We start from the raw sequence: 9,024 nt of genomic DNA, 5'->3' as shown, positions 1-9,024 counted from the left end.
GCCGTTAACCCTTTTCCTGCAAATAAAATTACCAAAAATAGCAACAAAGCAATTGTTACAAGTTGTCTTTCAAAAACTGAGTCAAACGCCAAATGATTGGGCTCATTTTAATCAAAGCTGGCAGAAATAACTCATTGAAAGAAATCATGTGATTTTTTTACTCTATATTTGTAGTTGAGTTGTGCTGACAAAGCTTGAAAGTTTATAAGTGCATGGCCAGTGAAAAAAAAAATAGGAAGGACTATTTAAAATTATATGCAATATTCTATTACATAGACAGTGGATGAAAGCAATATTTATCCAAGCAATAAAATAAAACTGACTTATAGCTAACGCATTTTCGTTACAGTACCACCTTAACTTCCGTTAAAATCCCACTTTTTACCAATATGTCCTATTGACCTGGCATTACTGTTAACTATAGAATTTAGCACTGAAACCACAAATAGAAGATGGGTCGGGCTCAGTTTCGGGCTTAAGTTAAAAAAATTGGTACAATTTTATTCCAGTATATATCATACTAACATTACACTAGACAACAAATTTTTGTTTATCAGAATTTTTTAGTGTTTTTATATGTCCTTGGGGTCGCTGATGCTGAATTTGGTGTTATTTTTTGTCTAGTATCAATGATTTTTAAGATATTTGCAAAAATATATTTTCCCCAATTGAGAACGAATTTTATTGTACTGTACTGTGACGATGTTGGATGTTACCCTAACACTTTGAGGACCAGTGGTATACATATGTACCAAAGAAATATTGCACCTCAGTGCCTTTTCTTTACAAATATTTTTTCTGGACTTGTCCCCAAATTTTTTTAAACAGTTGAAGCAATAGGTTATAAGTGTTAGTGTGTACATAAGTTTATATTTTGCAAAAACCTTGTTGTCCTCAAATGTAAAGTCTGGTGTGTCCTTAGGTGAAATTTTTATCTGAAAACATTACAGTACTAATAGAAGCATTGCACATGCTTGACAATAATTTTATTTTTCCAACCTAGGTTTTTAAATATTTTAAAGTTTATATACAAGTTAAATGATGACTACAAAAAGAGCTTGTCAACTTTCTCCGGACTCTTTTTGTTATGTCTGTGATTATCATATCAGACCACAACATATTAAGCACAAAATTATAACCGAAACTAAATTTGTTATCGCATACGGGGCATATTTTGGCATGAAAATGGGTTACCAAGATAAACCTTGGGCACCACATTTTTGTTACGGAAGTAGTAGATCCACAGTAGAATGATGGTTGCGAGGCAGTCACAAAAGCCGATTGTTTGCCGATTGTTATTTCTGCATGGTGGATATTTTAAAGTATGGAAAACCAAAAGACAGAAAAAAGATTTTTTTATCCCAATATTCCCTCATTCCCTGCGCCTGTCCGCGAATAAGTTCTAAGTGGCCCGCGTGGTATTTTTCGAAATGACTTATATTATCAACTGAATCGCCAACGTAATTTATGGCGAACTTACATTCCGAGAAATTGGCATTTATTGTTTGCTTTCTTTGTCTATTGCTCTAGTCTATACTATAGAGCAATAGATAGTAGAGATAATTGATAATATAGCAATAGATAGATAATATACTATAGTCTCTAGCGCAGGGGTGCACAACTGTTCAAGTTAATTTTATTGCATCACAATTTATTTCTAAGATTAGAATTTTGTTGTGAGGGTTTTAGGTTTTAATTAGAAAGTAGCAGTGAACACTCAAATGGCCCGCGCAATCATTCGTAAATCGCATGTGTCCCTTTGGCCAAAAAGGTTGGACACCCCTGCTGCGTGACGCGACACTTAATCGAAAGACACTTTATCGAACGACAGTTTATCGAACGACAGTTTATCGAACGACACTTAATCGAACGACAGCTGATGACACCGACTTTGTTTCAACTCTCAAAATGCGATATTATGTAGAACTAAAGAAATTTTTCTGTTACTTTTTCACATTGCACTGATAAAAGCAGTGTGAAATGAAAAAATAATGTGTCCATAAGCGCACATAGTGAGGCACAGTGAGGTAATGATACAATACTAGCTAACTAGGTAAGTAGGTAAGTCAGGCAAAAAACTGTAGGATAGTTGTATCAGATTGGCTCATTACTTATTAAATGACAACCTTTACAGTTACACAAAGGAAACAAGCCTCTCAGTTCTCTCATAAACTCAAAATTGCTGGCTGTATTTGCTGTGCCTGTGGACTAATTGCTTTGACTGTGGTTTTAGTACTAACAGGTATATAAATATATTATGTTTATGTTTTTCATAGTATTATTTTATATTTTATACATAAAATTACATAGTATTTTTACATTTATTTACATTACATTGTATTTTTTAATTATAAAATATTATATATAGCATTGATGTTTTTTTTTGAAAAACAATAATTTCTTTAAACATGTAAACTAGCATTTAAATTGACTAATCCAGAATTGTTAACTTTAAAAACATCTTTTACCCCTGTTTTCCCAATACATGCAAAACTTATGGTAATCTATTTAGAGCACATGACTTAAAATAAATTAGTTTATGGTTCAATTTAATGTAATTTTGTTGCAGTTAACGAAACAGAATCAGCTGCTTCTGTTGCATGTGAAGCAGTGGCATCACCAGACATAGAAGCTGATCAATTCCAGATTAATTTATGCAACAGTAAGTTTTAATGAGTTTAGAAAAATATGTGCATTTGCTTGTAGTTTAAGTTTGTTTAATTAAGTATTTGAGTATTAATGTAACACAAAAAATTAGCTTTACATTTGATTTTGCAAATACAGCGCTTCCTCGATTATCTAGTTTAGTTAGGACAATGTTTTTCACATTTGAACACACAAGCAAAAAAACGATAATTCAATTTTTTTATTTAAGAGATAAAACAATTATTTAACGTTTATCAGTGCTTTTCGTATGTGAAACCATCTCAAAAAGTTTGAATACAGTATAACATTTCATTTTTAACGATCAATTGCAACTACAAAACATCAATGAGAATAGGCTATGATATCAGACGCACTGTATAGCTAAAGCTGCAGAAGACTACAAAGTTTGTTTGTTTTATTGTATTGTTAGGTCATGTAAGTTAAGCGAGGTATGGATAATCGCGGAAGCACTGTACTTATCTTTGTCCTTGATTATATTACTTTCTTTTATGTTGCTCAAAGCCTTTATTTAGATTTTCTTGTATATAGAGGCCAACATCTACCTATGTTGTACATACTGCAAACAACTAATTTGAGTTGTTTTTTTTTCAATAAAGTTCTTTTATTTCAAACGATTCAAGCCCATATATTGTATTAGTGACATTTTTTACCAATACTTTCTAATGACGCAACACCAATGGCAACCATGACATCATAAATAACACACCTAAATACATGAAATCTAATTTTTGTATAACTTACAAATAGTTTAATCAAGATTATGTTGTTAAATAGGTTGTTGAAGTGAAATGAGCTAATATAAGCACCTTTGGATTCGATTTGTATTCTCAAGAATCCAAATCTTTCCCATTTGGTACTCCCCTATGATCTTGTAAAAATTCTAAAATTTTTATATATCCAGAGTTAAACATAAAATTCCTATTTCATGGGTTGTTTTATGATTTAATAAAGAACTGTTTACATAATTGTAACTTAAGATATCATAATGACAATACTAGAATTTTAAACTAATTGATGGCTGATCTGAACGAAAATGAATCCTTATACCCTATATCAGTGATTCCCAACTGCGGCTCCAAGCTAGCCTTCTTGTGGCTCTCATTGACCCCTGAAGATCCCACAAAAAATATAAAAATCTATTTTTAATAATTAGGGCGATTATATTTTGCCTTGTCAGTTGGAGTTGGAGTCAAGTTGGACATTAAATTGATTTGTGTTATTTCTCTTGTTAGTGTTGCTATTCGTTGGTACATGCTTTCATGCTTTAAAATTGTCGTTCTAATTACTTGAGTGTTTTCATGCGGCTTCATACGTACTCTGAAGTTTGAAATTTGGCCCAGACACCAAAAAAGGTTGGGAACCACTGCCCTATATAGTAAATAAATGGGCAACACTGGGCAACAAATTTTTGGTTTTGCTTGGTTTATCTTGATTTTTTGATGTTTCTTTATAATTTTTGCTGTGTTGAGCCCAAAAATGACTGTTTTTTCGTAGTGCCAACCGTTTTCACGTAATTTGCAGATTACTGACTTTTTAAAATAACGAAATTTTTCCTGCAATGGAATATGCATTAGATCAGGGGTGTCCAACCTTTTTGGCCAAAGGGCCACATGCGATTTACGAATGATTGCGCGGGCCACTTCAGTGTTTACTGCTACTTTCTAATTAAAACCCTCACAACAAAATTCTAATCTTAGAAATAAATTGTGATGCAATAAAATTAACTTGAACAGTTGTGCACCCCTGCGCTAGAGACTATAGTATATTATCTATCTATTGCTATATTATCAATTATCTCTACTATCTATTGCTCTATAGTATAGACTAGAGCAATAGACAAAGAAAGCAAACAATAAATGCCAATTTCTCGGAATGTAAGTTCGCCATAAATTACGTTGGCGATTCAGTTGATAATATAAGTCATTTCGAAAAATACCACGCGGGCCACTTAGAACTTATTCGCGGACAGGCGCAGGGAATGAGGGAATATTGGGATAAAAAAATCTTTTTTCTGTCTTTTGGTTTTCCATACTTTAAAATATCCACCATGCAGAAATAACAATCGGCAAACAATCGGCTTTTGTGACTGCCTCGCAACCATCATTCTACTGTGGATCTACTACTTCCGTAACAAAAATGTGGTGCCCAAGGTTTATCTTGGTAACCCATTTTCATGCCAAAATATGCCCCGTATGCGATAACAAATTTAGTTTCGGTTATAATTTTGTGCTTAATATGTTGTGGTCTGATATGATAATCACAGACATAACAAAAAGAGTCCGGAGAAAGTTGACAAGCTCTTTTTGTACTCATCATTTAACTTGTATATAAACTTTAAAATATTTAAAAACCTAGGTTGGAAAAATAAAATTATTGTCAAGCATGTGCAATGCTTCTATTAGTACTGTAATGTTTTCAGATAAAAATTTCACCTAAGGACACACCAGACTTTACATTTGAGGACAACAAGGTTTTTGCAAAATATAAACTTATGTACACACTAACACTTATAACCTATTGCTTCAACTGTTTAAAAAAATTTGGGGACAAGTCCAGAAAAAATATTTGTAAAGAAAAGGCACTGAGGTGCAATATTTCTTTGGTACATATGTATACCACTGGTCCTCAAAGTGTTAGGGTAACATCCAACATCGTCACAGTACAGTACAATAAAATTCGTTCTCAATTGGGGAAAATATATTTTTGCAAATATCTTAAAAATCATTGATACTAGACAAAAAATAACACCAAATTCAGCATCAGCGACCCCAAGGACATATAAAAACACTAAAAAATTCTGATAAACAAAAATTTGTTGTCTAGTGTAATGTTAGTATGATATATACTGGAATAAAATTGTACCAATTTTTTTAACTTAAGCCCGAAACTGAGCCCGACCCATCTTCTATTTGTGGTTTCAGTGCTAAATTCTATAGTTAACAGTAATGCCAGGTCAATAGGACATATTGGTAAAAAGTGGGATTTTAACGGAAGTTAAGGTGGTACTGTAACGAAAATGCGTTAGCTATAAGTCAGTTTTATTTTATTGCTTGGATAAATATTGCTTTCATCCACTGTCTATGTAATAGAATATTGCATATAATTTTAAATAGTCCTTCCTATTTTTTTTTTCACTGGCCATGCACTTATAAACTTTCAAGCTTTGTCAGCACAACTCAACTACAAATATAGAGTAAAAAAATCACATGATTTCTTTCAATGAGTTATTTCTGCCAGCTTTGATTAAAATGAGCCCAATCATTTGGCGTTTGACTCAGTTTTTGAAAGACAACTTGTAACAATTGCTTTGTTGCTATTTTTGGTAATTTTATTTGCAGGAAAAGGGTTAACGGCATGGGAAATGCAGGTTGTGCTGGAATGCTTTACAGAACTTTTTACTGCAAGTTGTGTTTTGTTTCGCTTTCACGATCACTCTGCTTTGCACTGAAAGTGTAAAATGTATTTTTTACTATTTCTTTTAGAAAAAAGTATGTTCAGGTTACACTGCAACACAGAAATGTGTCACGACACATAAGTTACAAAGTCTTGCTCTAACAAACCTCAAGACATGTATAAAAGCAGCTTGCTAACGTTTAGATGTGTCTTGCTGATATCACTGCTACTATATATTGTTCTTTTTACACGAAATAGTTTCTACTCAAAAGTCAAAAAGAAGTTTTTTTTTAGAATTGGATTGTAAATTTGATACAACAGTTTGCAGCCACAGTTGTCCATTTGGACGAGAAGAAGATAAAGATGGATGTGCAATAAGTTGTGAGTGTGGAAGCACTGGTACTTTTGAAGGTGACATTTATTTTGATCCGGACACATTGCCAGAACTTTTGAAAGTAAGAATCATCATTAATATATCGGATGTCTTCGGTGGAGCTAAAAAATGAATATATACTATATAGTTAACCTCATAAACAACTTTCTTTTTCAAACAAATATATCATATGTTATGTGAACATATAACAATGGAATGGATGAATGAATGGATGTATATATGTTATATATGAAATATGTCATGTATATATATATATTCTTATATGAACATATAACGATGGATGAATGAATTTAATGGAAACATATATGTTCCATTCGAAAAAGTGCTGTAATTGCTCGAGCTATTGAACGACCATAAAGCAGAGATGGCCCTTGCTTAATGCTGTCTAGATACTGCCAACTCACATCTCAAAGGTTTTTTCAGTCATGTGTCAGTGTTTGTGGTACCAATTGTAGCTGAATCAACAAGCAGGGAGCTTCACAATTGAATTACTTTTTGATTAGAAAGAGCCACTTAACAAGGTGTGTTCAGTTAAATAAAGAAACTGTGTAATCTGAAGTCGCATGTAAATCAAACCTAATTTTGGCTGTGTGTCTGCAGAAAAATGAAACCATACAACTGTGGTCGTTTTTGTGAAGCTGTCCGTGGTTGAATTAAACTTCAAGGTTAGCTTCAAATGGTCTAATTCGGTCGTACAGTCACTGTTGTTATGTCGTTATTACTAGGACTTCTCAATATATGGGTCCCGACCTCATTTGAAGTCTCAAAATGTAATTTTGTGATTTTGAAAGAAATTCAACTTTTATGAATTGAATTGTTTTTTTGGTAATTTTTTACCAATTTTATTTACTATACTGTTCCCATTACGTAGTTCCTTTATTACTGTACAGTTACTTTTGTGGATTATGTGCATTTGCATGACTTCGCCATTGACAAAAATACCACTTGAGATTTGTGATGAAGCGTTTATTGCTTCAACAGTATTAACGTCTACACTACCCATCAAGAAATCGCATAGAAATTTTATTTTTAATATGGGGTTGCAGAAAAAAAACTTTTGAGAGGCCCTGGTGATTACAACCATTACATTGGATTCAGTGGTGCTTTTCACACATAGTCGTGCTCTTGTATTTGAACGTGCAACAAAAATTTAGCAGCATGGGCATTGGCAAAACATCTTTTGTCCAATAGCTTAAGTTGAATGTAAACCAAACCTATATTTTTTGCCCTGCATCTGCAAAAAAGTGAAGACAAATCACATCAGCCATACCATGTGAAGCTACCCTAAGTCTTAAGTTGTTATGCACAAAGTTGAAAAAACAAATTTTAAAGTTTGCAAAAACACAAAACTAGTTCTTCTGTAATATCGCAGTTGTTCAATTAATGGCTGATACTTTATGATGGCTGGTGACATGACAGGGCATTTTAATCCTATTTTTACTCTGACTGATTTACATTATCCTATTGGAAAGTTCTGTGCGCCAAATATTTAAATAATGAAAATTCTACAGCTGCATCATACAAGCTTTCTAATACTTGGGGACTGAAAACACTCTGAAAAACAATTTGTCTCTATTTTATTTTGGTATTGTAGTATAGGTAACTTTTGAAAAAGTTTATCTCATGGGCCGCTTGGAAGACCTGGGTAGTACTTGTTACCCACAGGTTTCGACACCCCTAACTTAGCCCATTATTTTTAAGTAAAGTGCATTACAAGCAAACGCTTATTTTCAGCAGATGGTTAAACTTGTTGCCTTGTTGATGAATAGATTTGCATATGCAAAGCTAGATAGAAATCATCATACACCAAGTTGCATGTGACATATGTCATACTTTGATCTCCTCTCAGTGCGGTTTTCTTTTGTTTTTTCATGACTAGATGCGTAGCAGCCAACACTCAGTACCTAATGTTAAAATTGTGTTGTATATCCAATGCAAAATCTAATTTTTGTTTAAATGGTTATAATTATTTTATAAAAATTGGTGATGCTGAAAGCCACGCCAAATAATGTAACTTGATGTAAATTATTTTGTGATATCATTTGGGTAATGGCATGATATATTGCAACTATAATATAGCAAAGTGAAATATTAATTGCATGATTTCAATTACATTGCAAAAATTGTTTCCTAATTGTTTAATTTAAAACACTTTCCAAATGAAGGCGTTAAAAATGGTACCAATGATTGGCTCGGGTTCCAAATAGCGACTGTCAGAACAGCGACTGTCAATAGAGCGACCACACGACAGCGATTCATTTAAAACAGCGACTGTCAATAGAGCGACTACACGACAGCGATTCATCAAAAACAGCGACTGCCACAACAGCGACCTCACTTCTTTTATTAAATCCAAGGCTTACGCGCACACGCACTCTTTCACCCCCTCCACACATACCTTCCATCCCCCACACCTCTCTACACACGTATGCACGCACAAACAGGCAAACACTGCGTAGTGAAAGATTGAAACCAAAAGGGACTTTAAAACAACATTTTATTTGGACTATCCATAGAAGTCACATGATTTAAAAAGAAATAGGCTAGTCAAGCCAAACAACAGAAAGTCA

General features: G+C 33.3%; 1 long non-coding RNA gene across 1 annotated transcript; it reads left to right on the top strand.

Annotated features, from left to right (window-relative positions):
* Nucleotides 1–2,132: 2,132 nt before the first annotated feature.
* On the top strand, nt 2,133–6,563 carry LOC143447414 (uncharacterized). Its single transcript, XR_013114091.1, has 3 exons — nt 2,133–2,242; nt 2,570–2,662; nt 6,355–6,563. It is a non-coding gene; the product is annotated as an uncharacterized LOC143447414 (long non-coding RNA).
* The last annotated feature ends 2,461 nt before the right edge of the window (nt 6,564–9,024 follow it).

The sequence above is a fragment of the Clavelina lepadiformis genome, chromosome 2 (assembly GCF_947623445.1).
Source record: "Clavelina lepadiformis chromosome 2, kaClaLepa1.1, whole genome shotgun sequence".
Classification (NCBI taxonomy): Eukaryota; Metazoa; Chordata; class Ascidiacea; order Aplousobranchia; family Clavelinidae; genus Clavelina; species Clavelina lepadiformis.
This window is presented reverse-complemented; position numbering and strand designations above follow the sequence as displayed.